This window comes from Orcinus orca, chromosome 12 (genome assembly GCF_937001465.1).
Source record: "Orcinus orca chromosome 12, mOrcOrc1.1, whole genome shotgun sequence".
Classification (NCBI taxonomy): Eukaryota; Metazoa; Chordata; class Mammalia; order Artiodactyla; family Delphinidae; genus Orcinus; species Orcinus orca.
The window spans coordinates 2,303,246-2,323,062 of record NC_064570.1 but is presented as its reverse complement, the minus strand read 5'-3'; the positions used below and the strand labels follow the sequence as shown (position 1 = coordinate 2,323,062).

The 19,817-nt window shown below is 44.7% G+C and overlaps 1 long non-coding RNA gene across 1 annotated transcript; it reads left to right on the top strand.

The window, feature by feature from the left end:
- Positions 1–1,896: 1,896 nt before the first annotated feature.
- Positions 1,897–3,906, top strand: LOC125960618 (uncharacterized). The gene is made up of 2 exons (XR_007470472.1): positions 1,897–2,332; positions 2,905–3,906. It is a non-coding gene; the product is annotated as an uncharacterized LOC125960618 (long non-coding RNA).
- The last annotated feature ends 15,911 nt before the right edge of the window (positions 3,907–19,817 follow it).

Sequence of the window (19,817 nt, the reverse complement as noted above, 5' to 3'; positions counted from 1 at the left end):
CTCTTCCCTCTCTTTTCTTTTAGGCTAAAAATATCCATTTCTTAAAACAAAATCACCTCCCATAAACCTAGTTCTCCCTTGAACCATCGTCCATCTGTGTAAATCACTCCTCCGTGGGGAGGGCTTTCCTAACCACAACCAAATAAAAACAGAACCTGACTTAGAAAAGATTTTATTCTCGAGGATACTGCAGGGCGAGGGGACTCTAGCGACAGCAGAAAGCTCTGACTTGAAGGTCTGCGAGCTTCTCAAGGGTTAGGCGAAAAGGGCTTTCTTTACAGAGAGGGGTAAACACAGCTAGAAAGAACCGGGGGTGGGAGATGGGCTGGGAGAGTGGCTTCCTAGGAGAGGACGTCAGGAGGGGCTCCTGCTGGCTCTGGGTGAGGCTGGGCCAAAGGTCTAGGCCTGGAGGAAGGAGAGAAGCTGAACAGGAGATTGGTTACTGAGCGTCATGTTCCGAATGACCACTGGGGACTGAAGTGAGTTGAGGAATGGGAATTCGGAGGGTCCGTGTCTGGCCTTGTCCCAGGTAAACAGGGGCATCTTGCAGTTGTGTCTGAGTCCTTGCAGTGAGCTGTTTTCTGGAACACAAAGGGCAGGGGGACTTTTTAACCTTCGCTGTGGTTCAGGATCACAGGCTCAAGTAAAATTCAGCATCGTCACCACTGGCTACTTCCCACTGCATCACCTTGTTTATTTTCAGCAAGGCTCTCTTCATCGCCTTTGAGTTTCCTGTTACCTCTGTGTTCATCCTCTCCACCCCTTCCTCACCCCACCCCCCGAGGTGCATTGACCGTGAAGCTGATGAGGGTTCAGCTCAGGCCCCTCACTGGCATGGGCCTCCAAGGCCCTGTCCCTCATTTTGTATTCATGGGTTTTTGTTCCGGTTCTCAGTGAGGGACCTCCAAATTGTACAAGTTTTCAACCCCCAAACCTGGATCTGGACCTGGGATGTCATCTTGTTCAATACTGTCCACCTAGTTAGATCCTAAACAGAGCAGGGGGAGAGTCCAATAAACGTACAAGAAAGAAGGTATAGCACAGGGAACTGTATTCCATATCCTATGATAAAGCATAATGGAAAAGAATATAAAAAAAGAATGTATGTATATGTATGGCTGAGTCACTGCTGTACAGCAGAAATTGACGCAACCTTGTCAATCAACTAGACTTCAATACAAAAAAAATGTAAAAAAAAAGAAGGTGGGAGGGGCAGCTGGGGTCCAGGCCAAACTGGGGCTCTGGAAGCTGGCGAGCTGTCCCAGGGACATCATGCTGTTTAAGAGATAGAGTTAGCTTGTGAAGAAGCATGTCCACAGGAGGCAGGGGACGAGATGGCAACAGCCATTTCAATGACCAGATTGGCCTTAAAGAAGTGCTGATGCCTCAGACTCTCAGGAACCTTTATTACACAACTTCTCATTGATTTAACTCCCTTTGCTTTCCTGTTCCCAACTCAGGAAACACTGCAGGTTATACTGTGACAGCAAACACCTCCCAAATCTGAGGGCTTCACTAACTACACCAACAAAGGTCAGTCTTTGCCCGTGTTCCATGCTGGTGGTGGGTCAGGTTCTTTTCACTCTGGGACCCAGGCTGAAGGAACAGCTGAAGCTGGTACCTGCCTTTCCAACGGCCCAGCGGTGGCAGAACCATACCCGGGCTCCGATCCCTCAGCATCTGACATCTGGTCTTCTATTCAAATGCTTTTGGCCAGAACATGTCACATGGCCAAGCCTGGTGACAACGAGGAAGGAAGTGTACACCTCCCACAGGGGAGGGCATTGTAGTCACAGAGCAAATGTTGAGAGCGTACAGGGAACGTCAGCCAATAGCTGGGAAAAGTAACATGGTCCACCGTCAATGAGGAGGCGGAAAGAAGGCCTTGGAAAGCCAAGTGGGCAAGCGGAGGGTGGGAGGTGGGCGCAGGTTGCTCGTCTGTGCTGGCCGGGGGTGTGCCCCTGCTTCCCCCCGCCCCCGTCCCGCAAGAGATGCCCAGTGGGCGGAGTAACAGGAACCACGGAGCAGCACAGATTTGGCTGAAAAGCCCCGGGTGGGCGCGCAGCACCCGCTGGTGGGGGACTTGTCAGATGCGAACTGATGAACACTGAGCGCTCAGCTGCAGAGCAGGCACCTGTGCTGAACGTCAGAGCAAAGTTTTCCAACAGTGCACTCCGCGCTGATGTCTGCATTGGCTCTCAGGGAATAGAGCCCGGCGCTGGGGGCCGCGTGACCCGCAGGGGCCACGGGAGGGGCTTGCCAGCTGGGGTCCCGCTCACCTTCACTGGCGTCATCCAGTCTTGCCACCCCTTCCAGGCCAGGGGAGGCTCAGGTGAACGGGGGCTCTGGGTCAGATGTCTCCAGCGGTTGGGAATGGGCCTGTCTGGGGGTGAGTTCAGACTCTCCACTTATGACCTGTGTGACCTTGGTAAGCTAACTGGCTTCAAGAAGCCTCGACTTCCTCATTTGTAAAATAGGAAAGCAACGCGCTCTGACGACCTGTCATGATGGTCAAAAAAGTGTCGTTAGCGGCTTAGTGCGAGCCCACTGCGCCTGGCACGTATTAGGAGCCCGGTGCTGCTTTGTTTCTTATGACAGAGCCTGTGGACCCTCACCTGGGAGGGAAGAACCTCAAGGGGCTCCTGGGGGTCTCGGCGATTCTGCCTTAGCCCTGAGCCTGGTGCCGGTGGGCGTTGGTTTTAGACCTTGTGTGTTAAAAGCCATAACAGGAGAGAATGTCTCCAGTCTCTGCGGCATCTTTTTAGGTTCTGAAGCTTTAAGTAGCTTTGTCACACTTTGGGGACTCTCCTTAAAAACTCCTTTGCATTCTAAATTATTTATATATTGAGAAAGTTGGGACACTTTCTGGGTGTTTTCCCTCTGACCTCTCTCCGACTCTCATAGGACCAATACGTGTGGCCTTGCCGTGCCAGCCCGGCTGCCGGGGAGCTGTTCTGCGGAGCTGCTTTACGCTGAGCTGTGGTTATGACAAAACAGGAACAAGAGAGGAACAGAAAAAGATCAGCCAAGTGTTTTTCATGGCGTCGTTTTTCTTGAAGATTCACTTTAATAGTTGGAACTATAGGGAAGAAACGTTTTGGAAGCGAGAATAAGACTACGACAAGCCAAACAGCATAATAGTCTAAATGTGAAATAAAAGAATGTATCACTTCCTGAAAAAAGAAAGAAAAAATTGAGCTCACTGACACACACGTATGCACCTGTGCACACATCCCATACACGTTCCTACATGGATATTAGAAGAGATTGTTTACTTGGATTTTTAAAAAATTACTTATCTTGGGCTTCCCTGGTGGCGCAGTGGTTGGGAGTCCGCCTGCCGATGCAGGGGACACGGGTTCGTGCCCCGGTCCGGGAAGATTCCACATGCCGCGGAGCGGCTGGGCCCGTGAGCCATGGCCGCTGAGCCTGCGCATCCGGAGCCTGTGCTCCGCAACGGGAGAGGCCACAACAGTGAGAGGCCCGCGTACCGCAAAAAAAAAAAAAAAAAAAAGAAATTACTTATCTTAAAAAAAAAATAAGCAGAGGAGGAGGGAGGGGGGGTTTAGAGGAAGGCTGTCAAAAGGGACAAACTTCCAGTTATAAGATAAATAACTACTGGGGATGTCATGTACAGGACGATAAATGTAATGAGCACTGCTGCAGGTTATATATGAAAGTTGTTGAGAGAGTAGGCCTAAGAGTTCTCATCACAAGAAAAAGAATTTTTTTTCTATTTCTTTAATTTTGTGTCTACATGGATGATGGACGTTCACCAGACTTACAGCGGTCATCATTTCAGGATGTACAAAAGTCAAATCATTATTCTGTACGCCTCAACTGTATTCAGCGCTCTGTGTCAATTATATCTCAATAAAACTGGAAGAAAACCAAAAATTAAGCAGACTTAGACTTCTGAGATTTTATGACACGACTGAGCTGTTTTCCCTTAGATAAGCACTTCTGCCTTACAAATAATAGTTGAATATTCATTAACAGTTAATGTAGTGGATAGTCTATTAATATTTAGTCTTGATCAATAGTGTTTAGTAGCTGATATAAATACATATAACTAATGCTCAGACATACTGGAAAGGGCTCTGAAGTCAGCCATCGAGTGGCCTTAAAGCTACTGTGTGACCTTGAACAGGTGCAGCTGAGGTTTCCAGCTGTGCCCATGCATGCCCGGGAGAGGGCCTGGCACCCTGCACTGGCCCTGCCTCCCTACAAACACCTCCTCTGAGTGAGATGGGTAGTGGGAGCCCATAGGCGTTATATAGGAGGCTGCCGTGCAGAAAAAAGCTCGTGCAAGCTTGTGCTTGCGTGAATATAAGTCCCAAATAATTACCCCTTATGTACAAGCACTGACAAGTCAATTTCAAAGAAAAAAAATCCCAGCTCATTCAAATGGGATTCGTCCTTCCCTCAAAGGAATGAGAAGCATGGGCCTCCTGCTGGCCTTGCAGCACAGCTCTGGCTTCCTGCTCACGCCCGCTTCCCCCTTCTTGGGGCCCCTGTCCTTGTCGCCACCAGCACCGTCCATCCTTCCAAGTCCCCTCCCGGATCCGCTGCCTCGTGGCATGCCTTTGCAGAACTGTCCCCATTCTTCTCCCGTCTTCAAGCATTTAAAATGGATGGACAAACCAAACTGCATCCCAGTGTCGTGTCATTTTCCAAAGTGGCCATGGCGTTCTTGCCAGCCCAGAGACTCTTCCAGAACCTTGTCCTGCTCCGTGGAGTTACGGAGGCCCCTGCTTCAGTGACCCTGGGTGGGATTGCTGACCCTTCGCCTGGGAGAACGTAGCGGAGGGGACGCTGTGTGGCTTCTGGGGTCTTACAGCCTCCCTGGGCTCTCTGTCCTGGGATGCTCCCTGGAGCAAGCCTGCCAGGCGCTGAAGCGCAGACTCAGGCAGAGAGGCACGTGGGACGGCCACCTAGGAAGGACCGGAGCCAGCAGCACTGCCCCAGATGACCCCAGCACCCAACCTGACTCTTCCAGCTGAGACCCGACATCGGAAAGCAGAGTCAAGTCACCCTGCGGGGGCGTCTGAGCTGCGGCCCCAATGAGCGAGTGTGATGGACGGCGGTGCACGGCGCTAGGTTTGGGGCCTTTTGTGCTGTAGCCTCAGTAACTGGAACAATTGGTGACCAGTGGAGGAAACTAACCAAGGGGCAGGACGGAAGCCGAAATTCTTTGACTGTAATTGTCTGGTAGATTTAACTTTAGAACAGTGTAGAATAAATGTTTTACATAAAAATTCTTAAAAGGCCACCCCTCAAAACTAAAAGCAAAGTGAAAGAAGTGTCTGTCGGTATTGGGTAGGTTGCTTGACCACACAGGAAGAGGTATTGCAAGTATTGTTTAAACACAGTGATTTTACTTCCCAGTACTTCCTAGGGGCACATATCCTCAGGCCAAATTCCCGCAGAGGAAACTTACACTGTTTTCCGCTTCCATTTTGTTACTGAGCACGGAGTATTGTTACTGTGAAACTAAATAAATAAAATAAACACAGCAAATAAATCATGATATTAATGCCATAGGGATGTTTTAAGTCTGGGAGAAAGTCAGTGCAAAGAGGGAGATTAAAGAAATAAAGAAATGCATGAAAACTTAAAAGTTGTGTCATGCTAAATTTGAATTGTAAATGTCAGTGAACTCATGATATATTTTCTTTAAAAAGAAAAGAGAAAAAACAACTGAGAAACAAAAAGCCTTACCACCTAGCTCTATCCACTGAAAAGCCCTGGTACCAAGGACCAGCTCAGTACCAAGGAACACCAGGACTGTGGTCTCCAAAAGGAACCAGGGCTCCCTGAGAAATGGCTGCCGCCAGGTCTGTAGAAGGAAAGGTTGGACACGAGCCTGGAACACACTGTTGCATCGGAAAGCAAGGGAGCTGCTGGGGCCCTGTCCAGAGAACTCACAGGCGGGCCTGAGGGGATGATTTCCGGGCATCGCAAAGAATAATGACTACAATGGGTTGAAATACATTAAATCTGTTAAAATCCATGAATGCATAATGACACCCCTCCCCTCCCAAATCCTCTTGGTCACCCTTGGGGATTGAGTGGCAACAGAAGCAACTTGTTATTCTGAAAATTTATAAATAAATAGTAAGAATCACTCATTTATTTATTTTTTATAATTTTTTATAACTTTTAATTTTTTTAACATCTTTATTGGAGTATAACTGCTTTACAATGGTTTGTTAGTTTCTGCTGTATAACAAAGTGAATCAGCTATAGGTATACATATATCCCCATGTCCCCTCCCTCTTGCATCTCCCTCCCTCCCTCCCTCCCTATACCACCCCTCTAGGTGGTCACAGAGCACGGAGCTGATCTCCCTGTGCTATGCGGCTGCTTCCCACTAGCTATCTATTTTACGTTTGGTAGTGTATATATGTCAATGCCACTCTCTCACTTCATCCCAGCTTACCCTTCCCCCTCCCCGTGTCCTCAAGTCCATTCTCTATGTCTGCGTCTTTATTCCTGTCCTGCGTAGGAAGCACAACTCAGATTAATCAAATAATTGAGAAGGAAGAGTTCTTCTGTATGGAATTCCAGATAAAAGATGAAATAATAGTATTACAATATTACCATTTTGCAACCCCACATAAAATAACAAATCCCGGGGTATGATCATCAATGGAAGCTAGAGCAGGAGAGGAAAGCTGAGAGGGAAATTTACAATGGACGGGTCAGTCCGAGGTCGTCAGGAGCCACGATCAATACTAACGTCACACAGAGACAAGCACACGTGACGCCACACAGAGACAAGCACACGTGACGCCACACAGAGACAAGCACACGTGACGTCACACAGAGACAAGCACACGTGACGCCACACAGAGACAAGCACACGTGACGTCACACAGAGACAAGCAGAGAACCCACCTCACCGCCTGTGGAGCAGCCGTGCCACAATCTTACCTTTCCGTGTGTTTTGCTTTTAGGTTATTTGGTGCTATCGCCTCAGGTTCTCGTTATACAATTTCCCTTTCATCATTAAAACAAGTCCCTTCTGTGTCATAATGCACCTGCTTCCGATTTCACATGGGTGATACCCATGTTGCTCTTCCTGCCTCCTTTTGCTAGAAGGCGCCCTGGCTCCGTTCAGTGGACGTTTGTATTTGGAGACCACAGTCCTGGTGCTCATCGCTACTGCGTTAGGCACTGGCCCTAGTGCTTTCCAGTGGACAGAGCTAGGAAATAACTTCCGTTTGTCCTTTGGTTTTTGTTTGCTTGTTTTTTAAAGAAAATAGACCATGAGTTCATTCTGACATTTATGAATCAAATTCAGGATGAAAGAGCTTTGCTATTTTGTTATTTTCTTATTTTGATGTATCTTTGTGTCTCCCTTTAATGTCTTTCAAGCATTTATTTGGCCACAGATTAAAAAGGGGACTCTATTGGTCTACATGCTATCTTGCTTCCTCAAAATACAGCTAGGCATTAAAGTAATTTACCTTTCCCTTGGGGCTGATTTTGGCTTGGGAAACTGATTAAACCACAGAGTAGTTTACCTGGACCAGATTAAGATGCCGACTCATAACCTGTCTTAACTAGCTTAAAGTAAGCAAGATTTCATCCTCAATTGCCTTTCATCGTGATCTTAAGAAGTAGGGGGTCATTTGACACATCATTGCTGTTAACTCTCCTTCCAGGTCTGTTAATGCAACAGCAAACGCCGCAGGGGAAGACGAGTTAAAAGGGGGTCCCAGGAAGAGAGTGGAGGCTGCTTCCTGCTAGACCAGCAGTAGGATTAGAGCCTGGCAGTGCCCCAAACGTAAAGGCAGCCGTGGTACGTGGGCTCAGAACGCCAGAAATCCTGCTTTTTCCCAGTCGTCTCCCTCCTGCAGTGCTAGCGTTTCATTTTCACATCTCTGCTGGGAGCTCTGTCTCCTCCTGCCCTTCAGATCCTCTCCATTCCTCAAAACACAACTCAGGTTTCATCCTTTTCCTGAAAGCTGACCTCCTTCACCTAATTTCCCCAGCTCCTGAATTCTAATTTCTCTTGTAGACTAAAGCCTTTGAAAATATACTCTTGTGTATTGATTTATCCCTCTCTTCCACAGTATTATAAACTCCTCGGGACAGCGCTGTGTCTTTCAATCCTTGCATGTCTCCGCTGTGCTGTGACAGGGCAGGCGCTTAATAGTTACTAATAAGCTAGTTTATTGCTTTAGTCCCATTCAGCCAAACGCACTTTATCCGAAGATACGCCCCATATGTGCTAAAAAACAAAACAAAGCAGGCAAACCAAAACCCCCACCAAACCCAACTTACATTTATCTAGTCTTTCTGGATTAGAAAGCATTTTACTTCCATTATCTTACTTCGTTTTCTAACAACCCTGACGGTGGACAGAGCTGGAATTTACGTCCCTTTTCCAAAAGGAGCAAAGTGAGGCCTTGAGAAACTCAGCACCTGACGAAGACACAGCTCCTCGGTGGGTGAGCCAACGGCAGAGCCAGTGTAAGCCTTCAGACTTCTCTTCCTCCTGTACCCCAATAGTTCTAGAAAATGTGTAAGAAATGTTACCTAAAATCTTGGCGATAATGCAAAAAGATGCTTCCAGGCCCTTTGAACGTCATCCTGGAACATCACCTCACAGGCCCCCAAGGATGCTTTATTCTCTGCAACAGCAGTTCTCAAGCTTTTTGGTCTCAGAATCCCTTATACCCTTAAAAATTATTGAGGACGCCAAAGAACTTTTGTAAATATGTGTTATATTAACAATATTTACCTTATTTGAAATTAAAACTGAGGAACGTCCAAAAGTTTATTACTTAATTTTAAAATAATGGCAAAAGCCCACCACGGATTAACATAGATAACATATTTTTAATAAAAATTAACATAGGTTCCAAAACAAAACCAACTGAGTGAGAAGAGTGGCATTGTTTCTACATTTTTGCAAATGTCCTTAACGTCTGACTTAATGGAAGAAAATTGGATTCTCATACTTGCTTCTGTTTTTAGTCTGCTGCAAGAGGTTGCTTGGATAAAGAAAATCCAGGCCCACGCAGGTATGTAGTTGGAAAGGGGAGGAGTATTTTAATAGCCTTTTAGAAACTGGACAAATAATCTAAAGTGATAAAAGCTCAGCTGCAATGTGGAATCTGAAGCTCTATCAGTGAACTTTTTGCACTCTGTTACCTTGGAATCCATTGCTCTTTCTGGAACGTTGAAGGGCATCATTTATCCACACGTGTAGGCAGAATAATGGCCCCGAAAGACACCCCCGTCCTACTTCCCTGAACCTGGGAGATGTGGCAAAAAGACATTTGCTGATGTGCTTGTGAGGGACACTGAGAGGGAGACAGACGGACAGAAGAGAGTGACAGAGATGCAACAGGAGAAGGACTCAACCCACCGTTGCTGGCTTCAAAGACAAGGAAGCAGATTCTCCCCTGGGCCCTCCAGAAAGGAGCACAGGGAGACCCGTGTCAGACGGCAGAACCGCAGAACTGCAAGATCACAGAGCTGTGTTGTGTGAGGCGCTAAGTTTGCGGTGGTTTGTTGCAGCAGCAATGGGAAACTCTGACACCATGTAGACTTTGTAATGTCGTGAGCTGGTCATTTGGAAAGTAGTGGTTCACTGGGTTACGTGCAGATTTTCCCAGTGTTGACGTGGTTCATTACACAGTCTCAGAGAATCATTAATATCACACTGATTTCATCAGAAAACTCTTTAAATGTTAGGAAGCTTTCAAGGACTCAACAGCAGCTATCCAAAATTTTCACTTGAAAACTTTAATTTTATCCTTGGCAACAAATACTGTCAGCGGTTTTCCTTGAAGTGACAGAGTAACTTCATGCGCTCTCGAAAAATGTCTCCTAAGTACTGAAGTCTAAGCAACCAGCTTGTCTCTCATTGGTTCTTGCAGAAGAAAATGGGTCTCCGGCTGGATTAACTGAAGTGAGCAAAGGAAAAGACAAAAGAGCTCCGGAAGCCTCAGGTTCCTCTCCTTTGCTTCTTTGTCTCGGGCTCTGACTCCAGGGCCACCTTCCTCCTTTCCTTCTAAACCACCTATGCCTCGCTATAACCTCCATCCGGTCACACACATTTTCCCACCAAACTTTCTCTTTTCTCACTCCCTTTTCCTCTGAACTTGTCAGAACCCGTCCCTTTAAAATTAAGCCTTCTGAGAATCCAGGGACTAAACCCTTCATTTTTCATATTCCCTGGACTAAAGCTGAACTGCAAACTGTAGCCAAAGATTTTCTCAAAGTGACTGAAGATCCTCACAGATGTGCTGAGGAGCTTAATATAGTCACGCAAACTTATCGACATGGTTTCTCTGACTCGTAGCAGCCAGTTCAGATGCTTATCAGCGAGGGTCAGGCCCAGATTCAATGAAAACTGCTAATTTGGAAAGTCCCGAAAGGTGTCTAGAATCACAACTGGGAGACCAGCCCTCTGACTTATTATATGATCAGGTTCAAGCAATTCCCAGGGCTTCTCCAAAGCCTGTTGCCTGGAACAAAATTCAAGCTTCACACAAAAATCTGATGAACTGTTCCTGGTTATTGTAATTGACTTCAGCATGTTTTTAAAGAAAATTCTGGTCTTTCTTCAGATGTTGACTCCACCTGGGTAGCTTTTAGTTCTGTTTATTGATAGGCTGAACTGGGATCTTTCTAGTAATAAGGGCCAGGATGGAACGGGAGGCTGTGTCCACTCCAGATGTAGTCACCCTGCCAAGCCAGCTCTCCCACACGCTAGATCACTCACCTCCAAGGAAGACCACGAAAATTCTTCACCTTCACCTCCAGCAAATGAAGGCTCCTGAACAAACCCCAGACCCTCCTAGCTCCTGCTCCTGTTGCAAAGAGCCAGGACATTGGAAAGGAGAGGGTTACAAATTTGAGCACGTCAGGGGCCTTCCGCTCTCCAAGCAGCCTCTCCAGGGTCCACCCGGTTGCCGGTGACGGGGCTCCGGGTAACTACAGGGGCTCTTCCCAACCCTCCCTCTTAATTGGCCTGAACATCTCTCCAGATGGGGATGAGCCTTTTCCAGTCCTAACTGATGCTGGAGTCACGTGCTCAGTGCTCAGCCCCACTACTATGGATGGAAAACAGTCCCTGCCTTGGAGTACTAACACAGTTCAAATAGTGGGGATCTCTAATGAACCTCAAAAGGTTCCTGTCTCTGGGCTTCCCTGGTGGCGCAGTGGTTGAGAATCTGCCTGCCAACGCAGGGGACGCAGGTTCGAGCCCTTGTCTGGGAAGATCCCACATGCCGTGGAGCAATTTGGCCCGTGAGCCACAACTACTGAGCCTGCGCCTCTGGAGCCTGTGCTCCGCAACGGGAGAGGCCGCGATAGTGAGAGGCCCGCGCACCGCGATGAAGAGTGGCCCCCGCCCGCAGCAACTAGAGAAAGCCCTCGCACAGAAACGAAGACCCAACACAGCCAAAATAAATAAAAATAAATAAATAAAAATTAAAAAAAAAAAAGGTTCCTGTCTCTGAATCTATTCCCTTTTGTTTAGGCCCTTTGAGAAATACCCAGCCTTTTCTCCTTAGTTCGTCCTCTCCAGCCATTTATCAGGCTGAGACACCTTAGAGAAGTACCATGCCACAGTATCTTTCTCCCAAAAGGTGGAAATAATTCTAGAATTTGGGAGTAGTCATCAAGTAACACACCAAGTGAATTAAATGACCCTTTGACGCCTTTTATTTCCTCTGTCTCTCATTGTACTAGAGCTGATGCTGAAAGCACTGATCATCTGTCCCTATCGAATCAGCTACCACCACCTTATGGGCAAAATCTCCAAGTGGCAAAATTAACAGCACATCTCCCACTGAGGTTCTAACAGACCCCTCAAAAATCTCTCCCCAGAATTAATCAATGCCCTATAAGTAAAGAAGCCCTTCAAAGCATACAGCCTGCAGTAGAAGATTACAAGGCTCAAGGTCTCATCGCCCCTTGTACTAGCTCCTGAAACACTCCCATTTTACCAATGAGAAAAGCCTAAGGGCCAAGGGTGAAGGCTTGTCCAGGACCTCTGAACAATAAACTACATTATTATCCCTGACACCCTGTTATTTCTAACCCTCATATGTTACTAACATCCATTCCCAATGGAAGCAAATTCTTTCTGGTAATTGATTATGCAGTGCATTCTTTAGTATCCCAGTTGATGAACCTAGGCAATACCTTTCTGCGTTCAGTTGGAAAGAAAAACAATTTGCCTGGACAATAATGCCTCGGGGTTTTACTGAGAGTCCTTCTTATTTCTCACAAATCCTGAAGGCTGATCTGGGTGATCGAAAGTTCCCCAGGAGTTCTACTGTGTTGCAATATGTGCATGATTTGCTGCTTTGCTCTTTCTCTAAAGCCTCCTCACAAAAAGGCAGCGTCCACCTGCTAAAGCTTTCAGCCTTAATCACATCTATATTCTAGCTCTATGTGAGAGTTACTTCTCATGTCTCTGCAAAAGGATGATGGCTCGAATTTTGGACCAGAAGAAACTAAAACTGTTAGAAATGTTGAAAATATTTTATGAATTTCCAACTGTTTCCAGTAACTTTCTCATATTTAAAACAAGAATAGCACGTGAAGCAATATAGAGTGAATCAGCCTCTTACGTTGAACATTTATTGTATGGAGCAATGAGCTGTGTAAGATTTAAATGGACAAGAGTCTGAAAAATAGCAATTGACCAAATTTTTAAACATTAAATTGAGGGTGAAAAGGCTCAATCGTTTCCACAAGAATGTTCTCCCATAACTGACTTATGAATAAATACAATCTTGACTTAGAGTATTTTAATTTTGTCCAGTGAAATTAACTATAGAGGTTAATCACTAGACAGAAAGCATCTATCCGTCTATGTTTTTATCACATTCTTTTTGGTTAAATTTTGAGAAGCTACAGTCATGTAATTTAGTTTGGAAGTAATGTCAGTCTTCATGAGAGGTTATGCACACACACACACACACACACACACACACACACACACAAATATCTTTTGACAGCATCTAAATGCTTCTGTCCGTATCTGCTTCTAAATCTAAGAAGTAATTCTCTTTGAAAGAACAGCCTTATATAAGCTTTTAAAATCCTAATTATGAGCTCAGAAATTCAGCTTTGAATTACTTAAATTACATAAAATTGATATTAATCATAGGTGCAGAAAGCTCAAGGTCAAGGCAACTGTCCTGAAAGCCACTCAGATGTCTCAGCAAACTGGAATGGAAACAGAAATGAAAGCTATAAAAATGACTAAGAGTGAAAAATGCAGATTTTCTATTTGTTATCCGGTTTTTCTCACAAAACTCTGCCTGTGAGATATACCTACATGCACATATGCACATGCACATACATATATGTACAGGCACCATGTGTGTGTGTTGATTGAAAAATACCTTTTCTAAACATTATGACGCTGAAGTCATTTCACTTACCTATTCACTCAACAAATTTATTTCCCACTCTGCCAGGCATCCATTATGGGGAAATAAATACGAAAAGAAAATGCTCTCTTTCCTAAAAGGGTCCATGATCTACTTAAGAGACAAACATTTGTAAATTATTGATGAGTAACAAATAGTTGTAGAAATGTAGTAAATGTTATAAGTGTAGATTAAGTGCTATGTGGATGCAGAAAAAGAAATGGCCAAGTTGCCTATGAGACATAGAAGTTTCCTCAGAGTAGACAGCATTTGAGCCAAATCTTAGAGGATGAGGACTTTTCAGGTAGACAACACAAGGAAGCATGTTCTGGGTGGAGAGAATGAAGAATACCGAAAGATCATGCTGTGATCAGGGCACGTGAATAATGGCTCAATGTGGCTGAGAGCAGAATTCATACAGAGAGTGAGGAGAAATTAGGTTGAACGGGGCTGTTGACCTAAAACAAACAGGCTGCCAGATATTTCTCCAGCAAAGATGGGTTTATTCGGGACCAGCAGAGACTTGCAGTTCAGGGTCTGCAACCATGGTGTGAGCCACATGCAATCCCTGCACAGCAAGGGATGATGAATGCTGTTATAGAGGGAAAAGGAAGTTGGGGGGCGGGGGCTACAGTAAACAAAGAGTCCGTGGCTTTTCATTGGCTGAGTCCTTGCGGGAAGAAGATGCCTCTTTCTCTTCCTGTTGGGCTCTGCCGTCAACCATCACAGGGAGTGAGAGCTCCTCCTTCTGGTCTCCCAACCCTGGTTAACTGAGGTTTCTGTGTATTAATTTTTCACATTTCCCCTTTTGATCAAGATCTTTCTCTGAAAGCATCACTGATCAAGAGTCAGGTTTTATATTTCAGTGGATTTTTGTCCCTCAATGCCAGGAAGGACTTTTCAGCGTGTAGTGCCCTACGTCGGAGGGAAAGTGCACAGATTGGAAACCTATTGAGGTCACATTTGAGTAGCAAGGAGGACCAGGAGGGAGGGAGAATTCTCAGACACTTTTTGTCAAAGTCTATATGTGGGCTTCCCTGGTGGCTCAGTGGTTGAGAGTCTGCCTGCTGATGCAGGGGACACGGGTTCGTGCCCCGGTCCGGGAAGGTCCCACATGCCGCGGAGCGGCTGGGCCCGTGAGCCATGGCCGCTGAGCCTGCGCGTCTGGAGCCTGTGCTCTGCAACGGGAGAGGCCGCAACAGTAAGAGGCCCACGTACTGCTGGAAAAAAAAAAATTCTATTTGTTATCAGGATCGTAGACACTGGAGATCATCTAAAGCACTATGTCATCTTCAAAGGTTTGGACACAAACTTCCAACCGGCCCGGTCTAGATATCTTGGGAAAGCTATCTCATCAATTCTGGGAAATCTTTACTTTCAGGTCACCAGATGACATGCAGGTCCAGTCAGGGTTCAGTGCTTTTTTTTTAGGTGTACCATGAGAACCCAAGAGTCTCTTCTTCAGAGTTTGGTGGCACAAGGGTGGGTTAGCAGCACCTGATAGGGACCTTTCCAGTGAGATGGAAGAGAGTTCTTCTGGAGGTGACTTTTCCAAGAGACCAGAGCTCCAGGTTGCAAGGTGTGATGCTTAAAGTCTTTGTCTCCTGAGGGCACACTGTGAAGACTGCTTTACCAAAACATGGCTATTTTGAAATAGAAGCAAGTAGGCCTTTACAGTGTTGGAGTATCTCTCCTTTTATCAGCTGTGGGTGAAAAGAAGGAGGAGCCAAGTGCGTCGAATCCCTGGGACTTTCTCAAACGGTGAGAGGTTGTGAATTCCAAAAAACATGCATCTGAGATTTAGAAGGACCAGTGGCTAACTTTTGGCCAAGGTATTTTGCCAACTGAGTCTTAGGAATTCCCTTAGCACGTTCTATGAAACCAGAGGATTGAAGGTGGTTAGCACAGTGGCAGCGTTGTAAAAGCAGCTGGACAGCACAGACCTATCCAAGCACCTGGCCAAGGGATGGGTTCCTCCATCACTGTACAGTTTGAGGGGACAATCTTTTCTGAAAGGACTTTAGCCACCGAAGAGGCAGTAGCCTGTCTGCAAGGGAAGACTTTAGGCCAGTGTGAAAACATACAGACCATGACTAAACTTATTTCTATCCAAGAGATAAAGGGAGTTGTATGAAGTCCACTTGCCAGAACTTGAATGATCTATTGGGCAGTTTTAAATGTCCAGGGCAGTGTGAGTTGTCTTCCCTGGGTTGTACTTTGGACAAGTGAGGTAGGCAGTTTTGCGGCCTTTTAAAATGTTTCCCCACTAGGGACTTCCCTGGTGGCGCAGTGGTTAAGAATCTGCCTGCCAATGCAGGGGACACGGGTTCGAGCCCTGGTCCGGGAAGATCCCACATGCCATAGAGCAACTAAGCCCGTGTGCCCCGACTACTGAGCCCGCATGCCTAGAGCCCGTGCTCCGCAACAAGAGAAGCCACCGCAATGAGAAGCCCGCGCACCGCAACGAAGAGTAGCCCATGCGCAGCAACGAAGACCCAACACAGCCAAAAAAAAAAAAAAAAAAGTTTCCCCACCAATATTGATTCATAATAGCTATCGTTTTGCCAGAACAATGTTTTGATGCATGTACAGCAGTGGAGAGTGGGAACTTTAGAGTCTCCAGTAGGACTGGCTTATTTGGTCCCAACCAGAGTTTCTCTTTCTATCAAACCAACAGTTGTTGCATTTCCAATCTTGTTTTTCCTTTTCTGAAGCCAGTTGTTGGCCTTCTCTGGGCAATTTTTCTAAGTTATTATTTGGGGAAATTTCCCTTTGGACCATGACAGAGGTTTGGCTTCTGTAGGTCCTTTTAAGGGCGGCATTCCTAATATATTATTAATAAGTTAATAATTATTCAAATATTAACTTGATCCCTAGAGGGTCAAGTTTAGAATGCCCTGGAATCTTAATATCTGAAGTGGCAGGTTAAAGCATTGCATTTAATAATTCCTGAACATAGGGAACATTTTAAATTTTACTTCCACTGGGAGTAAGGAAGCCACATTGCTTCCACAAGATTCCAAAATCATCAGCCACTCCAAATGTATACCTACTAAGAGTATAAGTATTGGAAGTTCTGTCCTTAGCTAAAGCACAGGAGTATATAATTCAGCCTGTTGGGCTGAAGAAGCCATAGGTTCTTGTTGTCCTTACCTCAGACAACATCAAAAGGGCTTGTAATAACACACCCAACACAATGTCTTCTTTTGTCATCTTTTACATAAGAATCCTCTGTGGCCCATCACAAGGAATCAGGATATGGTCCATCAGTGTTAAATGGTCATGAGGGACTTTGTCATTGTTGGAGGGCAGAGAAGTAGCCAGGGTAAGGTTATTACAGTGTAAAAGAGGTATGTGGGGGGCAGTTAACAGAAGGGCTTCTTAAGAGGTGAGGTGGCTGGCTGAGAAATGTTGAGTGTGGTGGGAATTCAGGAGGGCTTCCGCTGCATGGGGTAAAAATGGTTACAGAGAATCCGCCAGGATTTTGTCGGTGGCCTTAACCAAAAGGGCAAAGGCAATAATGGCTCTGAGGCAAGGGGGTAGTTCTGTGCCAGAGGGTCTAGTTTTGAGGGATAATAACCGTATGGGTCAATGGTGGTCCCCATGTTTTGGGGTGAGTAACCACAGGGCATTCCCTTCCTTTTCACGTACAAAAAGGAACGTGATAACTGAGATGCCCAAGGGAAGGTGGGTTCATCAAACTTTCTTTTAAGGCCTCGAAAGCCACGTCATCCAGTTATTCCCATAAAATTGGGTGTGCGGTGTTACTGTTGAGGAAAACATATAGAGGTTTGGCTCTAAGAGAGAAATTTGGAATCCAGTTTTGCGATAACCAATTATCCCAAGAAAACCTCACAGTTGGCGACTAGTTTTGGGTTTGGGGAAACTTAGGACCCCATGAAATCCATCTGGATCTAGGTGTAGCCCTTGTTCTGGTATCAGAAGCCCTAAATATAAAACTCAGGTTCGGACAAACTAATTTTTTCCTTTGTAACCTTATGTCCCTTTATAACGGGGTTGGCCGAATGTAAATGACATTCTAGAAGTTCTCTCATTAAGAATGTTTTGTCTTAAATCATGATGTTTTAAATATAGATGTGAACACATATGTGTATACATAATATATATGGATTGAGAAAAAGCCTAGAGAAAAACTCTGAAAAAATTTCTTTTATTTATTTTCCAAGGTTTTATAATGACCACATGCTACTTTCGTAAACAGAGATATAATTTAAAAAATTAAAATCTAGAAATACAAAACTTCATCTTCATCTGGTTTCTTGTCAATCTAATTAAATTCACACGTCTTAGCTGTTCTAGAATACTGGGCACAATACTGAAAAGCAGGCATAGAATTCTCACTCAAAGTAGAATAGAAGTATATAGAAAAATGCTAAATCAAACCTCCAAATTAAAATCTTTCAAGCTGCACGAAATGACTGATTATCCGTCCGAATAATACTTTGTTTTTTTAAGTAACATTTGGAGGTCAGTGTCTGCCACGTGAAATTTCCTATAAAATATATACTAAACACAAGAAGTTAGTAAATGAAAAAAGTATAACATTTTAATGTTATAACATGTGTCATAATAGTTTCACTTAATGAAGAAATATTCTTAAAGTAAAATGAAAATCTTAAAGTAGAGCATACTTTGTTTCTAATTAAAACATTCATTTTATTATCCTTTTAAAGTTATTTTAAATTATTTCCCAACTGATTCGTGAATAGTTTCCAGTCATATCTTACTGTTCCCAGAAGCAGCCTTTTTCAACTCCTTTTGCTGTTTCCACAGATACTCATTTCCCTCATTCTGTGTTTGTACTTACATCTCTCCCTGTATCACTTTATTTATTTATTTACTTTTAAGTGAAGTTTTTATTTATTTATTTATTTTTATTGGAGTATAATTGCTTTACAATGGTGTGTTAGTTTCTGTTTTATAACAAAGTGAATCAGTTATACATATACATATGTTCCCATATCTCTTCCCTCTTGCGTCTCCCTCCCTCCCACCTTCCCTATCCCACCCCTCTAGGTGGTCACAAACCACCAAGCTGATCTCCCTGTGCTATGCGGCTGCTTCCCGCTAGCTATCTACCTTACGTTTGGTAGTGTATATATGTCCATGCCACTCTCTCACTTTGTCACAGCTTACCCTTCCCCCTTCCCGTGTCCTCAAGTCCATTCTCTAGTAAGTCTGTGTCTTTATTCCTGTCTCATCCCTAGGTTCTTCATGACATTTTTAAAAAAATTCCATATATATGTGTTAGCATACGGTATTTGTCTTTCTCTTTCTGACTTACTTCACTCTGTTTAAGACATTCTTGGTGGTCATCCAATAATGGAAGATAAAGACTTAATGGCTTCTCTAATCATCTTCCCAAATTTTCCTCTTTCCTGCCCTGCAGTAAGGATTAAAACAACATTAATTTACCCTTTATGAAAATATAAGTACATTTTCCTGCGAGACAAGTTGTATACCATGATTCTATTTCTTATTTCTTTCTTTTACAGTGTTTGCTTTTCCTAGGGTTAAAAATTTAGGTGTCTTCTATCATTTCTCTTCTTAGGCTCGCCAAAAGAATTATGTTAAAAAACAAAACTAAACTAATTGCTATTTCCAAATGACCAAGCATATCAGCACATCGGGGAGTTATTGTTTTAGTCTCTCTGGCATCATCCTCCGTTCCAGTAGCAATAGGTTTCTTCCTAACCCTTCTGTACACCTGTCCTCCAAGGACTTCCGTTTACTTCTCACTTCTGCTGTATTTGCATCTCCACAGCCAGGAAAAATTCTCCGCTTTTAAGGACCTGTGTGATTAGATTAAACTCATCCAGATGACCCAGGGTAATGTGTTGAGAGCGTTAATTTAATCACACCTGCAATGTCTGCTTTGCTAGATAAGAAAACATATACACAAGTTCTGGGGATTAGTATGCGGATATCTTTGGGTACCCATTATTCTGGCCACCTTACATATCTTTTGTATCTTCCTAATTTTGTTCACTTATTTCTCTTAATGCATTATCAGTTTGGTTAATTTGCTCTCGTGTTATTATTTTTTATAAATTTATTTATTTTATTTTATTTTTTGGCTGTGTTGGGTCTTCATTGCTGCGCGAGGGCTTTCTCTAGTTGCGGTGAGTGGGGGCTACTCTTCATTGCGATGCGCGGGCTTCGGTAGTTGTGGCGCGTGGACTTCAGTAGTTGTGGCACACGGGCTTAGTTGCTCCACGGCATGTGGGATCTTCCCGGACCAGGGCTGGAACCCGTGTCCCCTGCACTGGCAGGCGGATTCTTAACCACTGTGCCACCAGGGAAGCCCTCATGCATTATTTTTAACACACACAAATTTAAGTTCTTTCCTGAGTTTGTCACTTCCTTTCTGAGTTTTTCTATATCTGA